The sequence below is a fragment of the Mirounga angustirostris genome, unplaced genomic scaffold, assembly GCF_029215605.1.
Source record: "Mirounga angustirostris isolate CCGP_5_RB_7025 unplaced genomic scaffold, mMirAng1.0.hap1 SCAF_16, whole genome shotgun sequence".
Taxonomy (NCBI): Eukaryota; Metazoa; Chordata; class Mammalia; order Carnivora; family Phocidae; genus Mirounga; species Mirounga angustirostris.
In genome coordinates this window covers 1,405,449-1,429,934 of record NW_026991724.1, presented here as the reverse complement: position 1 = coordinate 1,429,934, position 24,486 = coordinate 1,405,449, and the positions used below count along the sequence as shown (strand labels likewise).

Here is a 24,486-nt window from a genome sequence, read left to right as displayed (position 1 = left end):
ATAGGTGACAGAGACACAAAGGGACCAGTATTACTTTAGTCCTTTACAAGTGAAGAAACCGAGGTAGAGGCAAGAGCCTGGTCTGAGAGAGTCATGGAGCTGGGGCCTTGCTGCAGGTGTTAGACTCCGAGGAGAGGCGCGTGCCCGGCTCTCCCTCGGTCCGTGCGCCTCCGGATCCTGATAACAGACGCTAGAAGTGCCCGAGCCGGCAGACTTCACGTCGGGCTCTGTGGACCAAAAACACAGCCCCCCAAACCACACGCGCGTTGCGTGCTTTATATGGTGGGGGAGGGGATCCCTTGCAACACCGCCTACCAGGAAACTGCTTTCTCTGGCCAAGAAAACTCACTCTGTCGTTGAAGGCCGTGGGCATTCCTGAGTGCCTGGAGCCTGGGACATCTCGGAATGTGGGGTGGGGGCAGCGCCCCATCCGGGGACCGTGTGTTCCCACGTCACAGCCTCCAGGCGCTCCCCCGGAGTTCAGACGGCCGCGGTGGACACGGGATGGCCGTTGGCAGGGTGACTCCAGCCCAGAGAGATGAGGCATTTCTCGTGACGGGGACCGCGGCCACGGGCTCCTTCTCGCCAGCAGGAATTCATATGCGCTCTGAGCCTTAGCTTCGCATTTCCTCTGCAGCTGATGAGTTTTCAGATGAAAGGCAAAATTTCCTGTGCTCTTGATCTCACCGTTGTCTCTTGGCTATGTCCCACTTCCTCTTGAACTGTGCCCACAAGGGGGGATAAAATACATTTTTTTGCAGAAAAGGGGTGGATGTTGGAAGATGTCCCTGCCTGGCAGGCGATGCCCCTCCCTTGACCTGTCACCCCAGGGCCGCAGCGGGGCCGTGATGTTTTGGGGCTGTGCTCGGCTTCACACAGGGAGCTAGTGGGGTTCAGTTCAAAGCCTTGAACCGCATCACATTCAAGACTGAGTCCTTCTCTTCCTGAGGAATTCTTAAACGTTTTAGGGCTCTATCCTTTCATGTATGACTTCACTGTAATAAATGGTGAGAACGTAAACACTCCCAGCTCCCAGGGTGCACGGAGAGACAGGTTCCTGTTTGGCCACCGCCACCCCCACCCCCAGGCTGAGTCGCCACGGGCGCCCTGGTCTCGCACAGGGCTCGGCACCCCACGGGTTTTCAGTCCCCGTCTGGGGAATGAGGGAATGAATGAGTGAGGGAGCGAGTGAAAGAAGTAACAGCAGGCCGGGTGCCAGGCGGTGAGGCCCGAGCAGGCATCTCTGCGTGAATCCCAGAACGAGAAGCAGCCTCTCTGGGCCTCCGCTCTCCGCTTGGCGCAAGGGGCTGATCGAACCGCCTCCCAGGGCTACAGTGGGAAGTGTGGAGCGCCTCCCTGGAAAGCGCGGCGGGCAAGCAACAGTGAAGGGCCGGACCCTGCACCACACCCGAGGGAAGGCAGGGACAGGAGGGAATGGGATGCTGGATGTGCAGGTTGATGTGCAGGCAGGCGGCAGCCCTTGGACCTCGGTGCACCTGCTTGAGAGGCCAGACCCGCTACCAAGTGCGCTCCTCCACAGACTGGCCACACGGTGTCCGGCAAGTGTCCAGGGCTCTCTGGTCATGACCCTAGGCCATGTTCCCATATATCAGCACCTCCAGCCTATTAGAAAACATGTTTTTCTAGTGAAATTTGATTTGCATCCAAACTTAGCTGAACTTGAATTCTCTGGTCCACTAGACAGGCCTTCTGAAGAGCAATCCAGACAGTTCCAGCCCAGGGTCCTCATCCTTCATACAGAATGATGAGATCAATGGCAGGGGCCCTACTAGCAGCCAGAAACATGAATCCCACTTCCCTTCCATTCTCCTGCATTGACTGAAGCCTGTGGATGGGTAGATGGATGGGGGATTGATTGACAGATTGATCAGCAACTGATAGATCCACTGGTGGATTGGTGGGTGGGTCAATGGGTGGATGTATTAATATATGTATGTATGGTTGGATGGATGGATGGGCGGATGGTTGGATGGTTGGATGTTTGGATGGATGGACAGATGGATGGGCAGATGGATGGTTGGATGGATGGATGGATGGATGGACGGATGGATGGATGTGTGGATGGAATGATGTATTGATCAATTGATAGATCAATGGATGGATGATTAGATGGATGAGTGAATCCGTGGCTGGGTGTGTGGGTGGAGGGATGGATAGATGGATATGTTGATGGGTGGATAGATGGGTGGATGAGTCGTTGGATGGAGCCTCCCTTCCTTCCCTTCTTCCTTCTACAGATACTTGCCTAGTGCTGTCTCCCTGCTTCCCCTATGGTTAGGGAGTGTAAGTTTGGCCTTTAGTGCCATACTGCAAACCCAATCATTCAATGCCCATCAAATGCTTTTTGCCCAGGACTGTGCTGGTCTGTGATCCCTGCCTCCAGAACTCCCAGTCCAGTCAAGGACACAGACAAGACACACAAACTTGCATTACTGGACGGCATGTTCTTTGAAGGAAGAGGCCACCCACCCACAAAGCCTTTCCTGGTGACCTGACTCCCTTCCCCAGGGCCTCTTGGGGTCCAGGGGCTAAAAAGAAACACCTGCTTCCTCTCAAATGACCGGAAACCCCTTAACCTGGACCTTAGCCATCTCTGCAGACCAGTCCTTAATAAATACCTGTCTATCCAGGGAAAGAGCAAGGGAGGAGGTAAATGAGTAAATGTACACCAAAGGTCACTTACTCAGATCTCCCAACACTGCGGGCATCACAAAGAAAACGGGGACGGGGGGGGCTATGTTTTAAGGGTAAACAGCAGGTCCTTGTAATCACTGAAGAATGATTTCCCATCGAGCACAACCCAAGCTGGTGGGGTCATCCTGGGACACAGGGACAGCGAGAGCCCCTCGGCCCCGGAATCAGCAGGGCTGAGGCCCGTGGAGGATGCCCCTGGCTTTAGATGCCCCTCTGCTAATGGGTCGGCTGTGACGGCGCCGTCGCTTGTGGGCTGTGAATAGAGTTGCCACCCGAGAGCCTCGGTCCGCGGCGCAGGCTCCCCTGTGCCCCGGGCACACATGACAGACGCACACAGGGAGGGGCCCAGACGAGGACTGGCGGTCCCCCTTGTCCGTCACTGCACTCCGTGCGCTGGGAGGGCTTGTGCCAAGAGACACATTTCTCCAGGAGAGGGCTGGTGCAGATGCAGCCGTGACCGCCCGTTCTCCCGGCACGCAGGACCCGGCCGCGGACACGGAGTCTGCTGTCACTGCACAGATTACGTCTGGCGCGTCCCACGTCCCGCATCCAGTCAGCCTGGGTTTGCTAAGCCTCACCTCGGGCTCTGCTCTGCAGAGGATATTGCCTCTCGAGGGCAGGAAGTGGCCCCGTCTGGCGGTGCCTTTACAACCTCCCTTCCTCAGGCTGCAGGACCCTGATGTGTTGCCTCAGCCCTAAGGCCCCAGAGCAGGCCACCTGCTGGCTGCTGCCAGGGCCCAGGGGCGCGGGCAGGCCCCAGCCGCGTGGGGTGGGGGCAGGACGTCAGCTGCCACGCGGCTCGGCAGTGCCGCTGTTCGGACGGGGCAGGGGGTGGCCTTTGGTGCCGGTTGGGTCAGACGTGAAAACGCTACTGTGGAGCCAGGGTGTCTCCAAACTGGTTCTCAGCAAACAGCCGCCTGTCTGTCTCGGGCCCACGGCGGCCCCCACCCCCAGACGCCCTCCCACGCGTGGGGGCCGTACTCCAAGGAGCCCTGCGCTCGGTGCACTTGCAGGCCAGCTGGCCAAGGAGGGGCCGGCGAGGGGGAGGGCTGGGCCAGGTGCTGGCGGCCGGTGGGCGGGTCCCTGGTCTTGCCGACGGTCTGCGGGCACATGGGGCGCTTGGAGGTGCCATCGAGACGCCTCAGTGCTTTGCAGGCAGCTGGCGGGGGTGACGGCCCCTGCGTGACTGCCCCTCCTGCCATCCACGCCCACTCTTCCCGCGGCTTCTCCTGAGCGTGTTCCTGTGTGCCTCCACGTGTGGCCCTGGGGTCTCGGGCCTGCCTTGGGCCCTTGCTCCTCCCACAGCACGCAGCAAGCTGGAGCCGAAGCTGTCGGACGAGGTCGCGCCTGACCTCCCGCCTGCACCTCTGCTTCGGCTTAGCACCCGGGAGCGAGGTCCTGCTCTGAGCAGATGGAAGGAGAGGGAGGGCGGTGAGCTCAGGGCGCTGGGGGCACGTGGGCCCTGCTGCCCAGAAAGCCGATCCTTCTCCGTGGCTTCAGATTTGTAAAAGGTCCAAGTCTTTTAAAACCATACCTGTAAGCAGGACTTGACCGTCCTCTGACCCACCACCGGCCCGGCCACAGTGCCCAGCGTGGGGAACCTCGGGCTCCCCCACAGCCCCGCCTCATGCCCTCAGCTTTGAGGGAGGGCCTCTGGACCGTGGCTTCTACTCCCTGAGCGTCAGCTGCCCATGGGGGGGCTTCTTCCAGGGGTGGGCCCTCCAAGCACCCGACGTGACTGTGACACCTCGGGCCTCCCCTCCCGGCCTGCAGACACAAGTGTCCCCACTGCATTCCCAGAGGGGCCCTCTGCTGCCTGGGACCCGCCCAGGAAGCTCTGTTTGGAGTTCCATTACACCTGTGTTTGACCTGGGAAAAGAACTGGACTGTCTCCCCACTGCGGCCGGATGACCTCCTTCGGCCCTGAGGCCTCTTTAATTTCCACAAGGCTGCTGATCCTCCTGGACGCATGTCCACCGTCTACAGAGACGGTGGGCAGACGTGTCCATGGCTGGACCCAAGCTCAGAGCCAGGTGCCCGCACAAGCCCGTCGCCTCACCGGCCTTGGCCTCGGGCATTCCAGACACAAGGCCTTCTCTTCTTCGGTTGAGCCAGAACCCACGCAGGGCAGAGGGTGCGCATCCTTTGGCGAATCTCGACAGAGCTCGAGGGTGCTGCAGGGCCTTGCACACACTGGCGCTTTGGCGGTTGGCCCCGGGTGGGTGTCCCCATGGCAGGGAGGGCCGGCGTCCTTGGGAACACTTCACAGACAAGTCTTCTGTGGCCTGCCTTATAAAGTCCCAGCCCATGGCGGCCTCCACGGTGACCCCAAGAGCGCTCATTGGAACAAAGCCATGGGGAGCATGTCTCACACGAGAGACTCCGTTGGGGTGGGGGACACAGGTATTGCCCACGTCCAGGCTGGTCATTGTTCCAGAACGCATCTGCGTGCAGCACGTGGAGGGTCTGGGGGTCAGGAATCCCAGGAGCCGTCGGAGGAACCTCTTGGGGGGTTGGCTTCGGGTCAGTGTGGCATCCCCTCGGGCGTCCCTGGCAAGGAAGGGTCGGTGGGAAATGGGTCTCCCCCCTGCCTCCGCAACCCCCCCAGGTCTTGCTCAGGGCTCAGCATCCCAGGTGGGGGATTATCGTCAGGGTGACAGTCCAAGCTCCCCGGCTCCTTCCAGGCCCTCGTCCTCACAATAGTGCAGGTGATGAGAGAGGAATTGTGCCCATTTTAAAGACAGGGGAACTGAGGCTCAGAGAAGCCTCCACTGGGGCGTGGACAAGCCCAGCTCACACGTGGTTTCTCCCCACGGGGCCCACAGAGAGCACGGAGGTCTTGAGCGGGAGGGGTCCCAGTCTTCCTGGTGACAGGAGACCCAGGATGTCACCGACAGCAGGGCGGGCATTGGAAGGGTGGGACGGAGGTCTGGCCGCGTGCCGTCTGACCCACTATCCTTGCTGCTGCCAGGGTAGGCCCCAGGCCCTTGCACAACAGTTACGTATGCACCCAGACGGTATTAATGGTAAAAATATTTCATCTCTGAATCTGGCTGACAGAGTCTCTCAAGATAAAGTTCATTCCTTTTTTGTTTTTCTAAGAGCAAATATATTTAAATGTGGTGCTTCGTATGTCCTAAAAAATCTTTTTCAGCGGTTGCTTCCCTTGGCTGAGTCTGCGTGGCCCACCCTGCTGGCTTCCCGGCACTCGGGCTTCCGGCTTTCTTCCCTGACAAGGAGAGCGCGTCCCGCCACCTCCCTCTGCTCACAGCTGTTTATGCTCCTGGGCTCTGCGGTCGGGAAGGCGTCACTGTCCTTCTGGAGGACGGGGGGGCGGGAGGGGGGGTGGCGGGGGTCAGGGCTGTGCATACAGAAGGTGCTCGCAGATGCTTGCTGGGTGAGATGAACGGACATTGGGACAAGAGGGGCTGGGCCACTCTTCTCTTTCCAGGCTCAGGCTTTCTGTGGATGGTGGGGGCCCTGGCCCTGTCCTCGGGCCCCCCTGTCTGCCCACTCCCCAGACCCCAGACTCTACCCTCCCCGTTCAGCTCCGTGGTGTCTGAGTCTGCCCTGGGTCGAGCTGGCTGCCACGGGGTGCCACCAAGGGGAGGCTTAGCGGTCATCCCAGAGCACCGAGAAGGGGTTTGGGGCTCCGAGTCCCCCGTCCCTAGCATGGCGTGGCCCGCCGGCCTCCACATTGTTTGTCCTGACTCCAGCCTGATGGGTAAACAGTGAGTCTCCTTATTCCCTTGGTCGCTATCAAGCCAACACTTTAATCCCCGTGAGCCTGGGGCCTGATTATAAAGCCTGAAGTTCTGTCGGAGGACTTGGGGTCCAGGGCCTGTTGTCAGAGCCATCCAGAGCTGCCCCCGGCCACGTGTGGCTACTTACATTTAAGCGACTTACAACAAAGTAAAGTCAAAATTTGGGGCGCCTGGGTGGCACTGTCGGTTTCGGCTCAGGTCGTGATCTCGGGGTCGAGGGATGGAGCCCTGTGTCAGGTTCCACGCTCAGTGGAGAGTCAGCTCCTCCCTCTGCTCCTCCCCCAGCTCGTGCTCTCTCTCTCTCTTTCTAATAAATAATCTTTAAAGAAAAAATTCACATCCTCAGGGTGCCTGGATGGCTCAGTGGGTCGAGCTGCATATGCAACTCTTGATCTCAGGATCGTGAGTCTGAACCCCATGCATGGGCTAGAGTTTATTTAAAATTAAAAAAAAAAATTAAAAAGAATTCACATCCCCGGGCACACTGACCACCTCCCACAAGCTTCATCACACAGGTTCTGCTGAGCGGGCGGCTGAGGCCTTGCAGGCGTGTGCTCTCCTGCTCTGCACCTTGGGGAGTGCTGTCTGTGCAGCGGGGGCCCCTGTACCCCAGTCTCTGCCGGCCCTGTGTGCCCCGCTGCCCAGACCCCCTGCACCAGCCGTAGCAGCCCCGCTGCCCTGCTGCCCCGAGCCTCACGGCCGGGACAGTGCACCTGCTTCCTGGAAGCATCGGAAGAAAGTGTCCGCTCCACATGGTCGGAAGGATCTCTGGGCATCAGGCTCAGCCCCCCTCCCCCCCCTCCTCCCGGGGGGACGCCTCCAGCAGGACCACAGCTCCCGTCCGCCGCGGGCTGACTTCTCCCTCCCGCTCCGACCGTAGCACCAGCCTCCTGCAGGCAGACACGGGGTCCCTGTCAGCGGGAGCTTGTCACATCCCACACCTCCTCTCAGGAGCCACGTCCACCTCCCGGGATGGCGTGCGGGTCCAACGGGAGGCGGCGTCCGCTCTTGCCAGGCTTGCTGACGACATCGGGGAACTGCCCTGCTCCTGGCGGAGAGATGCCTTTGCATGAGCATCGCTCTCCGGCCTCCAGGCCAGGCAACGAGGCGACTCTGGGACCCCAGCCAGCATCAGGATCTTTGCTCCAGAAACGGGTTTCGGGGGACCCCGGCTCCTATCTTTGCTCTGTCCCTGCGGCAGCCAGACGGTAGGGAGAGGGGAGAAGACGTGAAATTTTTTTCAAACGGCTTTACTTAGAATTCATACGCCATAAAATTAACCTTTCAGAATGTACAGGCCAGTGGGTTTTCATGTGTTCACGGAGCCGCCCAGCCAGCAGCACCGTGGAACTCCAGAACGCTCCCGTCACTCCAGAAAGACACCCCCTACCCTTTAGTGGTCATGTCCTGTGGCACGCCTGCCTGGCCCCGGCACCCTCTGCAGCGCTCGGGGATTCCGTGGGCTTCAGCCTTTACGGGCAGCCCTGACCCCTGCCCCCCCTCCACCTCCAAAGCAGGTGGCCTTTGCGGCTGGCTGCGTTCCGTTAGCGTGTGTTCGAGCCTGCTCTTCCATGCTGTGCACGAGTTAGCACCGCGTGCAGGCCACGACATACCTCCTTGTCCGGATGCACCGCAATGAGTTTGCGCCTTCGTGCGCCGCTGGACGTCTGGGGTGCATCCGCTTTTCGGCTGTGGTGAGTCATGCCACTGTGCATGCTCACATGCGAGTGTTTCCGTGGACGTGGGTCTTCAGTTCTCTGCGGCACACACCTCAGAGCGGAAGTGACATCGTGAGGAGCGGTCAGGCTGTCCTCCAGGGAGGTGGCGTCCCTTCACACGGGCCCGCGGGACGAGGGTTCCGACTGCCCTGCGTCCCACCCCCACTTGATCTCTGTCACTTCACCACTAGCGGTGCCGGTGGGTGTGAGCTGGGGTCTCCCCGTGGGTTCCCTTTCCCCAGGACTAGTGATGTTGAGCATCTTCCCATGTGCTAATTGGCCGTTTGCACACCTTCTTTGGGGAAATGCCTACTGAGATCATTTGCCCAGTTTTTCATTGGATTTTCTGCGCTTTTATCTTTGAGTTGTAAGAGTTCTTTATATATTCTGGATCCGAGTCCCTGCTCAGGTAGAGGATCTGGGGGTTGCCTTTTTACATTGTTGGTGACAACACTTGCAACACGCAAGTGTTATTTTGATGAAGTCCCTTTTATCTATTTTTTTCTTTTGTCATTGGTGCTTTTGGGGTCAGAGCCGAGAAATCATTGCCTAACTCAAGACCACCAAGGTTTATTACTGCTTTTCCCCAAGAGTCTCACGCTTTCATCTGAGTGGCCCTTCTGTTAATTTTTGTGTGTGGTGTGAGGTAGGGGTTCAGCTTTGTTGGCCTGCTCGCTCCCCACTGAGTCTCCAGGCCGCCTCGCCAAAAATCTCTTGACTGTAAATGTGAGCGTTTTCCTCTGGACTCCCCATTCCGTCCCATTCGCCCATGTCACCCGCACCATCACGGCTACCACGGCTTTTAGTTCGTCTTGAAATTGGGACACGTGAGTCTTCTAGCGTTGCTCTTCTTTTCCAAGATTGTTTTCGCTCTTCTGGGTCCCTCGCATTTCCCTATGAGATTTAGGATCTTGGCAATTTTGGCAAAAAAAAGTCAGCTGGGATTGTGATAGGGATTGCATCGAATCAGAAATGGGACTTTATAGCCAAATGATCCTTTGGGAGATTTGGGGGACATCCGGAGAGCCTTTCTCCAATAATGAGTTAAAACTGAAAGGTCAGTTCCTTTCATTGCCCAAAACACACCCCCTTTCACCTCCCAGCCCCGTGGGGCGGGGGCTGCCGCACCATCGCAGACAGACAAACCTGAGGCCCACGGGTGCAAGGCGACAGGGCACCACAGGGGACGGTTAGCTGCCCATGGCCACAGACCCAGCAGGCAGGGGCCACTGCCACCCCACCATCTTGGCCACTTGTGTGCCTGAGTCCTGGCTGGACCCTGCGGGGCGGTCCCCTCAACCAGGAGACGGAAGCTTCCATTCCTTCCTGTGACCAAGAGAGTGACCAGGTGACTGTACGGAGGACCTAGGAGGGGCCAGGAGGCTCTCAGGCTTTACTGTGGCCACAGAAGGCAGAGATGAACACCCCGGGGCCCCCCAGCCTGAAAGCCCCCATCTGTCCTTCCCACCAGAATCTCCAGGGCAGTTTTGTCTTGTTTGTAAGTCCACCATCCTGACTGGAGTGGGCAGGGGCCGGGCCAGCAGCTTCGCTCCCAGCTCTCCTTGGTGGCCCTTCCAGTCTCAGCCCCCGTCTTCGCTCATCCAAGAGGACGGGGAGAACGCGAGTTCAGGGGCTGTGGCCCACGATGGCGACATGGACAGACACGGAACGCCCCCAGTAGCAGGCCAGAGCGCCGTCACCTCAACCAGTGACACAGAACACACGTGTTAACGGAACGCCTCATTCCCTGTCATGCTGGGAGCCTGCTGAAAGCTGGAACCTCTCCACAGAAGACATACTTGCACAAAAAACTCCAGTCCATCATGCGTCCAAGCCCCGAACTCAGAGCCTCTGGCCTGAGCCTTCCTCCATAGCCAGGCTGGGAGGGCACAACACAAAACCCAAATGAATAGACCTTGGATGGTGGGTTTGGGCAGAGTAATGGGTTAGTGGGACGGAGAATTTAGGAGAGTGGTGACATGGACTCTGCCCCTTGCTCACAGTCTGAGAGGATCAAATCCACCAGGGCTGAAGCCCTTTCCTCACGGGCTGACCTGGCCCCTTCGCAGTCAGTAGGACACATCAACAGAATGTCACCTCTTCTGGTCAGCAGGAGCAGAGAATGGAGGCGCAGTCCCCGTGCGCTCCTCCAACCTGACAAACTCCTACTCATATGTGAAAGCCCCAGCCAGTCATCACCTTCTCTGTGGGGAGACTTCTTCCTTCTCCCCACAGCAGGGCACCCACAACCCCTGGCATGTTGTTCGCTGTTCCCATGTGTGAAGTGTGGATTTAGAGGGTCTGCGTGTTTGTCTGCATGCCCCGTACCACGTCCCCTTTGCACACCCACCGGCACAGGGTGGAGCCCTCAGGAGAGGGTGGCTGGAGGACATTTGCATCCCCTTGAGGCAGAGGGAGGAGCACACCAACCCAGGGTCTCCCCCACGCACCCCGTACCCTGGTGCAGACATTGCTGTCCTCTGACTCCAGGCGTGCAGTGAGCGGGGGCGACTACGCCGATGTCCCCTCGCTGCGACCCCACATTGTGCTAGCCGCTCCCTGGCCCCCGCCCTGTGCAGGCTCTTGTTTTTCCCACTGATTCCCCGCTGCACATCTTTGCAACCTCAGGAAGTCTGTGTGAATATTTTCCCAACTTGTCCTCACTGACCATTACCCCAGTCCCCAGGAACTCACAGGAACTTTCCAGAAATCTCCCTTTATCTCCCAAAGCCCATCTGGTTCCATTTAAGGATTCACCATACTTCCTCCTATTTTCTGAGCCGCTGAGCCCGGCCTGTCTCCGAGCTGAGCCACCTCTTCTCTGGGTGGTGGGGAGCCCAGATTTTGTGAGGTGCCGCGGGGTGCTTGCCGTGACTGCCCACGCGGTGGGGCCGCCTGGGAGCTGGTAAGCAGGGCTCTTCCTTCCCCGCCTAATCCCGTGGCCGTCCCAGCCCCGTGCCCAGTGTGCAGGTCCCTCATCACGAGGGATTGACCACAGATTCCCACATCAAAAGCATGTCCCCATGTGATGAGAGGGACCTTCCCCCCGCCGGAAGTTCAGCTGCAGCCCATGGGGGTCTGGGTGGCCGGCTGGCAGCCACCTCCATCTGAGCTGGTTCCCTTGGCCTCCCAGAGCTGCTGGGCCGAGCAGGGGGACGTTCCATAGAGTTACCACTGCCCCCCGTCGAGGATAAGGACACTCCAGCTCCCCCCCAGCCCTGCTCTGCCTGATGCTCTCGGGCCATCCGGGGGAGCAGGGAGGAGCCTCGCCAGGCGGCGGCCCTCCTCATGGGCTTTGGGACTAGAAACAGCATCGTGCAACCTTCTCCCTGAGCCCTTTCGGAAGTTGAGATGCCGTGATCGTGCTGGCAGATGGTGGGAGCATCCGGGAGTGGGCCCGCTTGTGTTCCGTTCTCAGAAAGGAGATGCCTGGGCCTGTCCCCCAGCGCCCTGGACTTGCTGCCCCCCGCTGTGTGGCGGACGGGGCAGCACCAGCCTCTCTGAGTTGTGCCGAGGGAGCGTCTGATATGACTGTGTTTGGAGAAGCGTGCAGCGGCCACCTCCGGAGGGACCACGCCTGAGGGGAGCCCTGCCCAGGTTCCGCGTCGGCACCAGTCAGGGCGCTCACGCAGTCACCTCACCGAGGCTGGGAGGGATGTGCAGAAACCAGCCGAGCAAAGCCCAGGGATACAGTGATCTCTGAGGGAGCCCAGGTCTACGGGGGAGATCGGACATGTGGGCATGTGGGTGCCGAACCAGCCCAGCCCCTGGTGCTTCCGGCAGGCTCACGGCTGAGCCGAGCTGTTTGTTGTCAGGCTGGGGTGGGGCGGCGGGGAGTCCTCTGGGGTTCTTTGAGGGCCCACAACCGCGTCCTGCCTTGGGTGCTGGGATGCTGGATTTGGGTTCCGGCTGCCGGCAGGCATAGGGATAGAGGAACTGTGGGCATCCAGACAAGGCGAACATATGGCCTCATCTTCCTGCCGGCTGACAGCCTCCCACCCTGTGGGGCCAGGTGGTCCTCAACCTTCGGGGGTGGGGCGTGCCTGGGGCAGGTGGCTCAGGGAGGCAGGGCTTGCTGTCCCCACCAGGTGAGGTGTGTGGGCAGGCCCGATCCACCTAGTAACCCACACTGGGGGCCCGTGTCCTGTTGGCCTCAACTCAGATGGGGGGGCTTAGAGACGGCGGGACTGGACCCCCGTGTTCTCTCAATGGGGTACACATGGGACCCCGTGGACCTGAAGGACAGTCAGGGAGTCCCCTCAGGCAGAGCCGTGTCCAGGGAGGACGGCTGGCCTTCTGAAGCCTCCCAAGGGAGGTGACCCACCTGGAGAGGGAGGGCCTAGGCCAGCCAGTCCCGGCCACACCTGTGCCCCTGGGGATTGCCCGTACCCCCTCCAGCTCCGACCAGAGGTGGTGCGGTCACCCTGCCCAGACACGCTCAGTCCCTCCTGCTTGTCACACGCTCCATCCCGCCCCCTCCCGGACACTATGTCAGCCCCTCCTTATGAGTCTTGCCCCTCGTTAGCGTCAGCACCCCGGGTCTGTCTGGACACTGCTGGGATAACGGCTTCCTGGCACGGAGCTTTCCGGCAGCCTCCATGGGGCACGGGGTCATTCCTGCCCTGCAGATGGGAGCACTGAGGATCTGCAGCCCAGAATTTGTGCCAGGGGTCAAGGGTCAGAGGCAGAAGGCCACTCTGAGACTGTCCCTCTCAAGGCTTTTGCTTGATAGACAAACATAAAAAATCCTCTAGGGACAGATGGTACCATCATTGCTAATCTTTACTGCTAAAAAGTCCTCACTGCACAGAAGAGGAAAAGGAACGTGCTAGAAGATGTCCCGGGCAGAATTATTTATGGTGGAGAAGGACAGGAGCCCCTCCGTGCCTCACAGGACCCTGGGCAACCCCAGCTGTCACCACAGGAAGTCACAGGGACCAGGCTTGTGTCCCTGCAGGTCCCAGACCCACAGGGCAGGCAGCAGCCTCCAACAGGAGCTGATGCTGCAGCCTGGAGGTGGGGTTTCTTCATCACGGGGAAACCTTGGTGTTTGTTCTTAACTCTTTCAGCTGATTGGACAAGGCCCACCCACGCTGTGGCACGGCATCTCTCAGGGTCGCCAGATGCTAGTGGTTACCCATGTCCCACACACTTCACAGCAACACCCAGATGAGTGGGGACGACAGCCTTGTCAGGCTGACACAGCCCTGACCACTGCACCCTGTGGGCCAGGATGGAGCCGGCAGGCGGGCAGGCCGCAGGCCCTCTGCCCCTCCCCACGCCCTGGCGTCTCCTTCCCAGCTTCCAGGTGGCGTGTCCTGCACAGACGGGGCCCTAGGACTTCAGAGCTGGGTCCTGGAGCCCCCCACCACGTTGACCCCAGAAAACCAAGTCCCAGGAAGAAGTGACTTGCCCTGGTTGCCACGGTGGTGCAAAATGTCTTGACAGGGCGTCCCAGGGCTCACTCGTGGCCAGACTCCCAGCCCCGTGTCCACTCTCTGAATAAGGGTCAGGGAGGGGACATGGGCCTGGTGTTTTGTTCAATGGGGATGTTTTCCGGGCTTGTCTCCACCCCAGGACCAGCTGGTGGCCTCTGAGGGTGCCCGGAGGGGATGCGAGCAAGGGCACAGAGGCGCCCCCGGGGGTCATCCTCGGCTCGGACCCCAGCGCCCATGTCTGGGCGCCCTCAGCACCTGCCGAAGCAGCCCCTCCAGCCGGCAGGCCTGGGCCCAACAGTGATGGCCTGGGATGAGTGTTATCTCTGGTCCAGTCAAGTCACTCGTCACAGTGGAAACAAGAAATGGCACTAGCAGAAAGCGTGGTGCCACAGCAGCCAGCCACGGGACGGCCACAGCCTCCCAGGCCACAGCTCCCCAGGCCCAGGCAGCACTGCCCACGGACACTCAGCGTCGGCCGGGGAGGTGTCTATGCAGCAGACCCACCAGCCCTCTGGGTGGTGGCAGGAGGGCACGAGGGACGGCCTCCCTGCCATGGCCTCCCTGCTGGCCCGGGAGAGCCTCACTGGAGTGTGAGCCCCGTGGGGGAGGCTCGCCTGCACCCCGAGGCCGGGACCCCCAGGCAGCAGCCGGGCCCCGTCGCCCACTGCCCTTAGCACATGTGCTGCACCCGGACACAGGTCGCTCATCTCCATCCCCATGACCCCGACGCTCTGTGGCTCCAATGCCTGTGGGAAGGGCGATGTGATGGCAGGAGCAGCAGCTACTGCATGACACACGAGGGCTCCCGGCCGGCACCACCCCCAGACGAGCCCCGCGTCTCCATCCCCCACGCACAACCCTGTCCGTCCAGCCAGGCCGTGACCACCCTGATGACACGGACAGGAGCAGAGGTCAGTAGTGCTGATGCTGGGCGGTGACTCAGCACACGAGGTCCCTTCATCCTGTCACCTCCCGACCCTAAGGCGCTCCAACCCCTGAGTCGGCTGTGGAACTAGGGTCTGCGTCCACGTCTCCGTGTTAGTGGCGAGTGCCTCCCTGGCTCCCCGTGCACACAGCTCCCAGCCGGTGCTGGTCCGGGGCTGCTGGGACTGCGCGTCACATGCCACAGGGCCACCTGACACATGCCGGGGCCCCAGGGGACAGGGCCTTCCTGCTCGTACCCACCCCTCCCCTGACACCCTGGGTCCCACTCTCCCAGCTAGAATTGTGGCTCGTGGAGAGGACTCAACAGAGAACACGTCGTAGAGTGTTTGGGGTTTGGTTTTCTTTGATAAAGTCCACGTAGTAGAAAAATGAACCATCTTAGTGATTTCTCGGGGTCAGTTCAGGGGCATGAGGTACATTCACGTTATTGTGTAACCACCACGCCATCCACTTCCAGAACCTTCTCATCTCCCCAAACTGGAGCTGTGTCCCCATGAAGCTCTAATCCCTACCCCCAGCCCCCCAGCCCCTCTTGTCTCTCTGTCCCCACGCCCTCTGGTGTGACGCCACGGCCCACGCCATGGCCCCACAAGGCTGACTGCGTGTGGTGCATTTCCCTCCCTGGTGTCGTCCTGCTCTCCGGGGCCCACGCTCCTCCCTAGTGCTGTGTCCATCCCACCACGGGGACCTGAGCGGGGGGGTCAAGGGGACAGTGGGCAGCCCCATTGCAGGTGGCCTGACCCTGAAGGAGGCTTTGTCCGTAGAACAGGGCATTCTGAGTAGACAGTTCAAGATTTCCCAGGGTTAGTTCAGGAGACAGGATGGCTGTGATTGGGGGTCTCCTCCTCAGCTGCTGATGGGGCACCTGACGGGCCTGCCCTCCCGTCACACCATGCCTGGGCTGCGTGGAGTGTGACCCGTGGACAAAACGGCGAGTCCATCCACAAGCAGAGAGAGTGCCAGGGCTGAGACTGAGCTGGAGACCACAATGGCTGTTGGCAGGTCCCTGCTGGGACCCTTCCCCCCACCTGGCTGGGTCAGGCTCCTCCGTGCCTCTCGGCCGGGGACAGCCCCCGTCTGCGATGTGGGGAGAACTGGCCGTCGTTCTTGGTCACTTGAGGGGCATCCGTGGGGGGTGAGGCGGGGCCAGGCCTTTGTGGGAGCTGAGCATTCACATCTGATGTCCTGGGGCCAGCCGGGGCCACGCCGGGTGCCGTTATCAAAACGGGACGGCCAGAGTGGGAGGGGGCCGTCTGGGCAGAGTGAGATGCGTCCTGCGTGACTCAGGGCTGAGTCGTGGCACCGAGTGCACTCCTCCTGTTCTCCCCTCTGTTCTCGCATTGCTCCCGCCCGCCTTCCTCACACACCTTCTGAAGACCCACAGTGAGGAATCAGCACCACAGTCAGGCGTGGGTTTGGGGTTTCCTTCCGGAAATCACTGGCACTCGCCCACACAGCCTCAGGACCATGGCTTGGAATAGCCGTTTAGACTGGGCGTGGGCACCATGCTCAGCATCAGGTGTCCCTGACGATTCGTCACGGCCCCAAACCCCACCTGCCTGCCCAGGGGGTCCCCTGTCGGGGAGTTACACATCAGTGGAGACGCACCGCCCCGGGAACACCTGCACACGGTGTGACTCCATGGTCCCCGTGTCGAGAGGATGTTGGGGACCCTGTGGTGTGAGAAGCCAGCAAGGAGGTCCCAGGGCAGGGAGGTCCCAGGGCAGGGAAGGGCACTGCAGGGCAGGGAAGGGCACTGCAGGGCATCCCGGGCATCATGGAGGCTTGGCACCTCCTGTTTCTCACTTGGTACAATGAGCCGAGTGGACGCCAAAGGAAGTGTGCCCTTTTCTGTATGCATACTCTGTCCTGATTTTAAAGATTATTTAAAATGTCTTTTAAAAGGAAAAAGTTCCCATCCTGCCAGCAACGCTGACCTTGGTTAAGCCATGTAACCTCTCTGAACATCCCCTTCCTTACCCATGAAGAAGTGGGAATCATGGTAATGCCTTCTTCACAGCCCCTGAGAAAACATTGCATGTGCCCACTGCCCAGGGCCTGGCCAGGTCAGTAAATGGGAAGGTCTTGCTGCTGAAACAAACATCTCCAGCCCCAGCACGTGAGCAGCAGTTGATGTTCTGCTGAACAGCCTAGGCCCAGCACGGCATCTACAAGGTGTCCTGGACCCTGGTCCTCCCTGATGCTCTTGTTTCTGCAACCCCTGGCTTTACCTCCTGGTGCAAGATAACTGCCTCAGCTCCTGCCATCACAGCTCTTTTCCACTCCCCAAAATCCAGATGCAGGCAGAGGAGGACAGCACCTGGTGTCGCACACATCACTTCCGCACACTGACCAGAACCAGGCACATGCTGCATCAGGTGGCTGGGAAAACTGGGAGATGGACTCCTCCTCTGGGCCAGGGCCCAGGGAAAGTTCTAGAAGGAGAGCATGGGCAGCGGTCGCACCACACTCCCTCAGTGACAGCTGCAGTTACTCCTATGACGACCACCAGGTGGTGGGCACCAGATGAGGGAAAGAAGCCTGGGGAGCTGGGGCTGGCAGGGGTGCTGGCCCGCACCCAGTGAGGGCTCCCTCCCAGCCAGAGTGAGCACTGGTGCGTTTCGGCTGGAACGGAGACACACGGAGGAGAGGCAAGGCCTCCCGAAGGAGAGAACTTCCCAGACAAGGTGATGGGTGTGGAGGGCATGCAGGAGAAGGGAGGGGCCCACCGCGGCAGGGCCTCCTCTAACTGCCGGTCCGGCTGCTGCCTGTAGCAGGGGCCTTCCCAGGAAGCTCAGAGACCTCCCGCCTCCAAACGTCCTATGTTTTGTTCAAATGCAAGTGTCTGGGCTCTGCCTCTGCCCCTGCCCCCGCCCCCGATCCGAAACCCTGGTGATGGGGCCCAGAGTCTGCACGGGAGCTGATCCTGCCAATCACAGGGAGCCGCTGAAGCCACGGGAGCCAGGCCGTGGCACAGCCACCACTGTCTGTGACCCGGGTGGGGCAGAACTGTGGCAGGACGGTGCCAGGGCTCCAGATGCCTGGCCTGTCCCCTGGGCTCTGCCCCCTCAGCTTTGCAGAGCTCGTGGAGGGCCGCTAGTGGGGCAGGCCTGGTGAGCACGGGGGCAGGCGTGGCAACAGCCAGCAGAGAAGAAGGGAGATGCACGCGATGTGATTCAGCCCCATCCCTAATCGCTTGTCCAGACCCAGGGGGGGTCATCCTGGAGGTGCCCCGGCATGGCACAGCTGGGTGGAGGCAGCTGGGGCATGGGGGGGGCAGGTCAGAAGAGGGAACTCAGGCGCTCAGAGAGGGGATGCCAGGGGTCTGTCCCCGTGGTCCTGAGAGGACAGCACTCACGGGTCCCAGGATGGGGCCCCCAACAGCACCTGTACCCCAGGAACCCCCGGTCCCAGAAGAGGTGGAAGGTTCATCACTCTGGCTGGACCTTGGTTCTCATTGAAAATATTGCTCTCTCAGCTGTTGCATGGAGTCAAGGAAAAAACTCTTAGACAACATTGGTGTGTAAAATGTCATGGGGTCCACAGGGGGGAAGCCCACCCAAGTCCGGAGGGGGTTCAGAGCCCACCCAGCATGCTTCCAAAGCACATCACAGGCTGAAAACCAGGAATGACCCAAGGTCCACTAACCAACGGTAAACAAAACATAGCGTATCCACCCTGCAGAATATTACTCAGCTGTATAAAGGAAGGAAGCCTGACACAGGCCAGAGTGTGGATAAGCCTCTGAAACATCATGCCATGAGATAGAGGCCAGTCAGAAAGGACCACACGTGGTAGGGTCCCATTCCCCTGAAGGGTCAGAGTCAAACCCGCAGGACCACACGTGGTAAGGTCCCGTTCCCATGAAGGGTCAGAGTCAAACCTGCAGAAACACAAAGCAGATCAGTGGTTGCCAGGGGCTGGGGATTGGGACGGGCCCGAGTGCTAAGGTTGGGGGGGGCCCTCTGGATGACGGAAAAGTTCTGGATTTCCATAGCCGTGATGGTTGCACATGAGTGTGTTGAAAAACACTGAATTGTGCACTTGGAAAGGGGGAGTTTGACAGTCTGTGAATTATACCTCAATAATAAACAAAAAAAATTAATAAGTAAAAACCACACGATTGCTCATTTCTGGCAGGTCGTGGGGCTGTTTCCCCGGCGCGCCCTTTCCTGGGACTCCCGGGGAGATGGCGGGTTCAGACCCCTGGGCCTCCTCCCTGTGCCCCTCCTGGAAGGCCCCATGGACATGGCCATGGCCCGGCATTACGGTCCCAGGCAGCCCCTGCCTTCCTGAATGCTTACACCATCAGCAGGCATTTGAGGTTTTGAAAATTATACAAACTGAAATAGCAATGATAATAAGCCCGAAATTGCTGACAGGGTTTCACTTGGTGGCAGAGAAGCCTCTGCCCACCCCCACCCCCACCCCCGCCACGTGCTTCCCTGTAGAGGAGCATGGCTCTGGCGGTTGTCAGACGGGCACCGACGCGCTGCCTCCGCCCCAGGGCCAGGGGTGGGTACAAGGCGTCCAGCCCAGGGGCGTCCAGGCCAGGTGACGCGGGAGGTCACACCCTCCCTTCCACTCTTTGTTTTAGCAAAATAACTACGAATTCTGCTAGAAGGAGGGAATTCAAAGAATTTAGGAATTTCTAGCCTGCGTCAGCTTCTCATTTTGCTGGGTAGGTGGCCAGGTGGCCTGTGGGAGAGCCCCGAGCGCAGAAGCAGGTCCTGAGTGTGGGGCGTGGGGTGCTCAGAGGGGTGGGCTGCAGCTCCACATCCCAGGACACGAGGAGCCAGAGTCGGTCTGTCCCTGTGTCTGTCCCACTGATGCCCTCAGAGGCCAGCTGCGTCCACGTCTGCATGGCCAGGTCTCCGTGGGGTTGGAGCCCACACCAAGGGCAACATCGCCCTCCTAACTGGGGGCATGACCCGAGGCCGAAAGAACAAGACCCCAGGTGCCTCTTGCAGGAGGGCTCCACGGGGGCCGCAAAGGGGACTCTGACCCACGAGACTTTGGGGCTGCAGTTTGCCTCCAAGGGCCTCATTGCTTGTAGACTGCTTCAGGTCTCTTTCCTGCCCTTCAGCCGGTGCCCAGCACTTTGCACGCTGACCAGAGGCTCGGGGCTGGGCTGCTCAGACCAGCTGAGTGAGGAGCATGGACCCGCCTCAGCCGGATCCCAGGCCCTCCCAAGTCGGCACCATCCTGTCTGGCAGCGGTTTCCCCAGAGCAGGTGGCAGAGTGGTTGTTGGTTGTTGGAAGACCTTCCCAGGCCACCCGGGTTCCCGTCCCCTCACTCAGGGCACCGCCTCCGGGCAGCCCTCGGGTGGCTCTGTCAGCTGCTTCTGGACAGCCTGCCCTGCCACAGGAAAACCCGGATCCTGCTCCATGAGTGCTGACCTTTCTTAGAAGACTCCTGGCTTGTGACCTCATCCCAGGAGGGGCTGGTATTTTGGACGACTGGCGGTCATTTTCTTTTCAAAGGGACCATAGCTGCTTCTAAACTGACAAGAACATTCCAAGAGCTGGGAGATGGGCCACATGCAGACAGACGGGCGTCACTGCTGGCCCTGAGGCAGCCAGGATGTGGAGACACGTCTGCAAAGCCAACAGGAGGCCGGCCCCCAGAGAAATGATGGGAATGAGATCTCTTGGATGTCCCTCCCATGCAGGCAGGGAAGCAGCGGAGAAATGCCCAAGTGACAGCTGTCGGGACGGGAATCCTGGGCTGGCAGCCTGGCTGAGAGGCGGACCTTCCCAGGTACCACAGCACCTTCCCATCCAAGCCTGGGGGCTTGGGAGGGTTTCAGTGAGGCCCGTGAGCTGCCTACGAAACCACACCATCAGTCAACGGGGCACTTTGAGTTCCTGAGAAAAATATGGAGAACCAGGTGGTACCTTGGCAGCCACCTAATCACAGGGGTAGTGACCTCTGGTTCTGTGTCCAAAGAGTGGCTGCATGTGCGCTGGGGGCGGAAGGTCCTCCTCCCAGGACCCCTGAGGCCAGGCCAGTGCATCACCATCATCACCACCATCATCATCATCATCACCATCAGCACCACCATCATCATCACCATCATCACCATCACCACCACCACCATCAGCACTACCATCACCATCATCACCATCATCATCACCATCACCATCATCACCATTTTCATTACCATCATCATCACCACCATCATCACCATCATCACCATCACCATCATCACCATCACCATCATCATCACCGTCATCATCAGCACCATCACCATCATCACCATCACCGTCATCACCATCATCATCATCACCACTATCATCACTGTCACCATCATCATCATGACCACCACCATCACCATCACCATCATCACCATCAGCACTACCATCACCATCATCACCACCATTATCACAATTGTCACCATCACCACCACCATCACCACCACCACCACCACCACCACCACCATCACCACCATCACCTCCATCACCTCCATCACCACCATCACCATCACCACCACCATCACCATCACCACCATCACCATCATCACCACCATCACCGTCATTATCACCATCATCACCATCACCATCACCACCATCATCACCACCATCATCACCATCATTCACATTCCCCTCTATGGAGACACCCATGAGTCCTAGAACCTCAGGTCCCAGGCCTGGGGACAGTCCCCTCTTTGTTCACAGGAAGACAGAGGTCCAGACTGGCAGCACCTTGTCCCCTGGAGCTGGGTCTAGCTCTGGTCCCTTGACCATGGGCCCTCCCCCTGCATGGGCCTTTGGAGCTCCAGAGCCCCTTTCAGCAAACTACTGTGTTCATGGCCTTGGGAGCAGGCACAGGGGATGGGGCTCTTGCCATCCCTTCCTTGGTGTTTGATTGTCATCGGCAAAGCCACTGAAAGTATTTCAGAAACAAACAAAACTGCATTTTCTGACAGATGAAGGATGGAAAATGAGTCATAGGGAACAGCATTCCAAATGCGCCGTCCCAGGAGGTATTACAGGGTCGGGTTTCAGTGTGGTGTCCAAGAATGCTGCGGCTCATTGCAGGAGGGTGACGCCGTCCGGGTGGGGGGCTGGCCGGAGAACCTGGGGCCCAGAAACGCCCATGGGAACCCCTGATGCAGCTTTTGGCACACACTCTGCCCAGCCCTGATGGCTTTCATGGCTGCACGGGCACCTCCATGCTGGGGCACCGCCTTACAGTCCTCACAAGCTTCGCCTGGGGCGGGCATTGGGTCCTGCTCTGGTTTTGAATCCAGGTTGCCCACAGTGGCCATTTATACGACAAACCCCTTCTGTGCACTGACTGTAGGGAGTCATCAGGGGCATGCTGTAGGAGGTGGCAGCGGGAAGGCGCCACTTAAGGGGATGAGGCAAGACCTCCCTGCTGAACTCCGTGGCATGTGCGTTGAGAAGGGGCAGACTGGAGGAAGGGATGGCGGGATCCTCTCCAATACCAAGTGCCCAGGACCATCATTCCACAACTTCAAAGGTTCTCCCATGGAGGATGTGCTCAAACCATCTTCGATGTAGGTACTGTTACCCCATTGCACAGATGAGAAGACTAAGGGCTCAGGTTGTCCCTGCAGTCTGGGCACCCGAGACCCAGGGGTCCTGCCTCCTAGCCCGCAGCCCCTCCTGTGCCCTCAGAGCCCCTGGGTTAATGCTCCCAGCAGGTGATACCCACCCAGATGAGCTACCATCACCCTTTCTACTGCTACCCTTTGGCAACTTGGCTGTGAGCCTCAGTGGGAGGAGCCCGGCTGGGCTTACATCACGCCCCTGGCCACACTCTGGCCTGCGTGGCAAAAGGGGTGTCCTCATGTCCACCGTCCACCTGGGAGAGACCTCATTGCCCAGTTCTGGGGACCAGTGGGCACAGCCAGCTCAGAGAGGGCTCTCGATTTGCTGGTCACAGAAGAAGGGTCCCTGGGTGACATGGGGCAATGGTTAAGAACTCGGGGCACTTCCTTCCAGTCTGATGGATGCTAGGATAGAGACATGATGGGAAAAGGGTGCTTCTGCCTGACCCTCTCAGCTGCGCTGCCTGCCTTCCGGGAGGAAGAGCTTCTGTTCCTCCAACCCGCCGCAGGTGCCGAGCAGGAGGGTGCGTGGCAGTGGGCGAGCAGCGTGAGCCTTCAAGACGTCGCGGGCTGCCTGAAGAGCCTGCCCTCACCCAGGTGCTGTTGGGGTTTGCTCTTGTGAAGAACGCTGCAGCCACAAACCCAGGAACACTGGCACCCCAACTGTGAGGAGGGGCAGGAGGGACCCTCCCCTGGAGCTCCTGGAGGGAGCGCGGCCTGGCGGCAGCTGGGGCTTAAACTGTGGCCTCCAGAACCATGAGCAGATAAGCTTCCGTTGCTTCGAGTCACTAAGTTCATGGTGCTTTCCCTCGACGGCTTCAGGACACTTGCAGGACAGTCAGCTTGTAGCCCGCAGGATGTGGAGGCCGGCGCTCCCAGCGCCCGGGGGCCGCCCAAAGTCGGCGACCGCCTGGTGGGCCCGAGGGGTCCCCTGGTCCTCCGACAGCTGCCGTTCTGCCTGAGTGTACGGCCTCCTCCTCCTTCATCAGGCTCCCGCAGCCTCGCCGGTGCCCCGGGGCCGAGTCCCTGGGTCAGGACGTCTGCCCCAACTCGTGGCCTCGCCCACTCTGTTCCGCTCGCCCCGTCGTAAGCATCCCTCTTCAGTTGGCTGGCGGCGGGGTGTCCGTTCCCATGGCCGTGGTGAAGGCCAGGGTTTCTGAGCTGGGCTGGGCCAGCCACAGCCTCCACGCAGAGGGTGCAGTGTGGGAGCGGCTTCGGCGGATACCGGGGCCCACGGTCCTAGGAAGCGGAACCCAGCCTCTGGCTCGCTCACATGTCACTGTGTGGCCTTCGACCCCTGACGGGCCGCCTGTAGCACACTCCTGGGACCACTTGGGGGGCGTCTCCCTCAGCAAGACGGAGCGGCCGAGAGCCCGGGGGGTGGGGTCTCTGAGCCACCCGCCCTCCCGTTTCACTTTGTGTCTTAGTCCCAATGTAACACGTATGCTGTGTCCTCTCCCACTTCTGGACTCAGAAGCGGGGGTCCTTCCTTGCGTCACTTCCAGCTTCTGGGGTTGCCTGTAGTCCCTGGAGGGCCTTGGCGTGTGGCCAGTCTGTGCCCATCTCCCACGGCCTCTCCTCTGTTGTGCCTTCTTGTGAGGACACCCGTCATGGGCTCGGGGCCACCCTACTCCAGTGTGACCTCGTCTTAACTGAATTCCATCAGCAAAGACCTGATTCGTCAAGAACGCCATACTCACAGGTCCTGGGTGGATGTGAATTGTAGGGGGGACGCCACAGGGGTGCCAGGGAGCATGATCCGCCCAGAGGCCCAGGCCTGAGCTCCCTGGACCCCAGGACTCTGCCCCCCGCCCGGGACGGCTCCAGCCTGCACCTCCCAGTTCAACCAGGCCAGCCGGCGGCCAGGTGCAGGGACAGCGACGTGCTTCCGCCGCCTTCTGTGCTTGCTTGTGTGGGGGTGCAGCCTGCAGCAGGAGCGGAGCCTGGTGGCCAGCAGCCTCCCTGCCCCCTGGGCCTCCCTGCTCGTCTGTGGCTTCGCTCAGCACCGTCCTGGCAAAGTCATCAGCTTGGGCTGTGCGGCCTCTGCTAACGATGATGCCTGGTGCCAGCCGGTCCCTTTACAAAGTGCTCGCCCAGGCCCGTCTGCTCAGCCCTCGGCCCCTCCCCGCGTCCCCTCCTGCCTCCCCGGCCAGCGCCCAGCCGCTGCTGCCAAGGACGATCATCACGGCCCCCGGGTGGTGCCCCCTGTGGGGGCCAGGGCCGGGGGTGGATGAAGCTGTGTTTTCTTAGGCAAACCCAAAAGAATAGCCGCACAGCCGGATTATAGGGGCGCCGTTGGGGCCCCCTCTGCGGTGAAGCCAGCACATTT

At 60.1% G+C, this 24,486-nt stretch overlaps 1 protein-coding gene across 3 annotated transcripts in view; it reads left to right on the top strand.

Annotated features, from left to right (window-relative positions):
• Positions 1 to 24,486, top strand: part of ZNF469 (zinc finger protein 469) — a 189,867-nt gene that overhangs the window by 81,569 nt on the left and 83,812 nt on the right. The gene's annotated exons all lie outside the window — the stretch shown is intronic.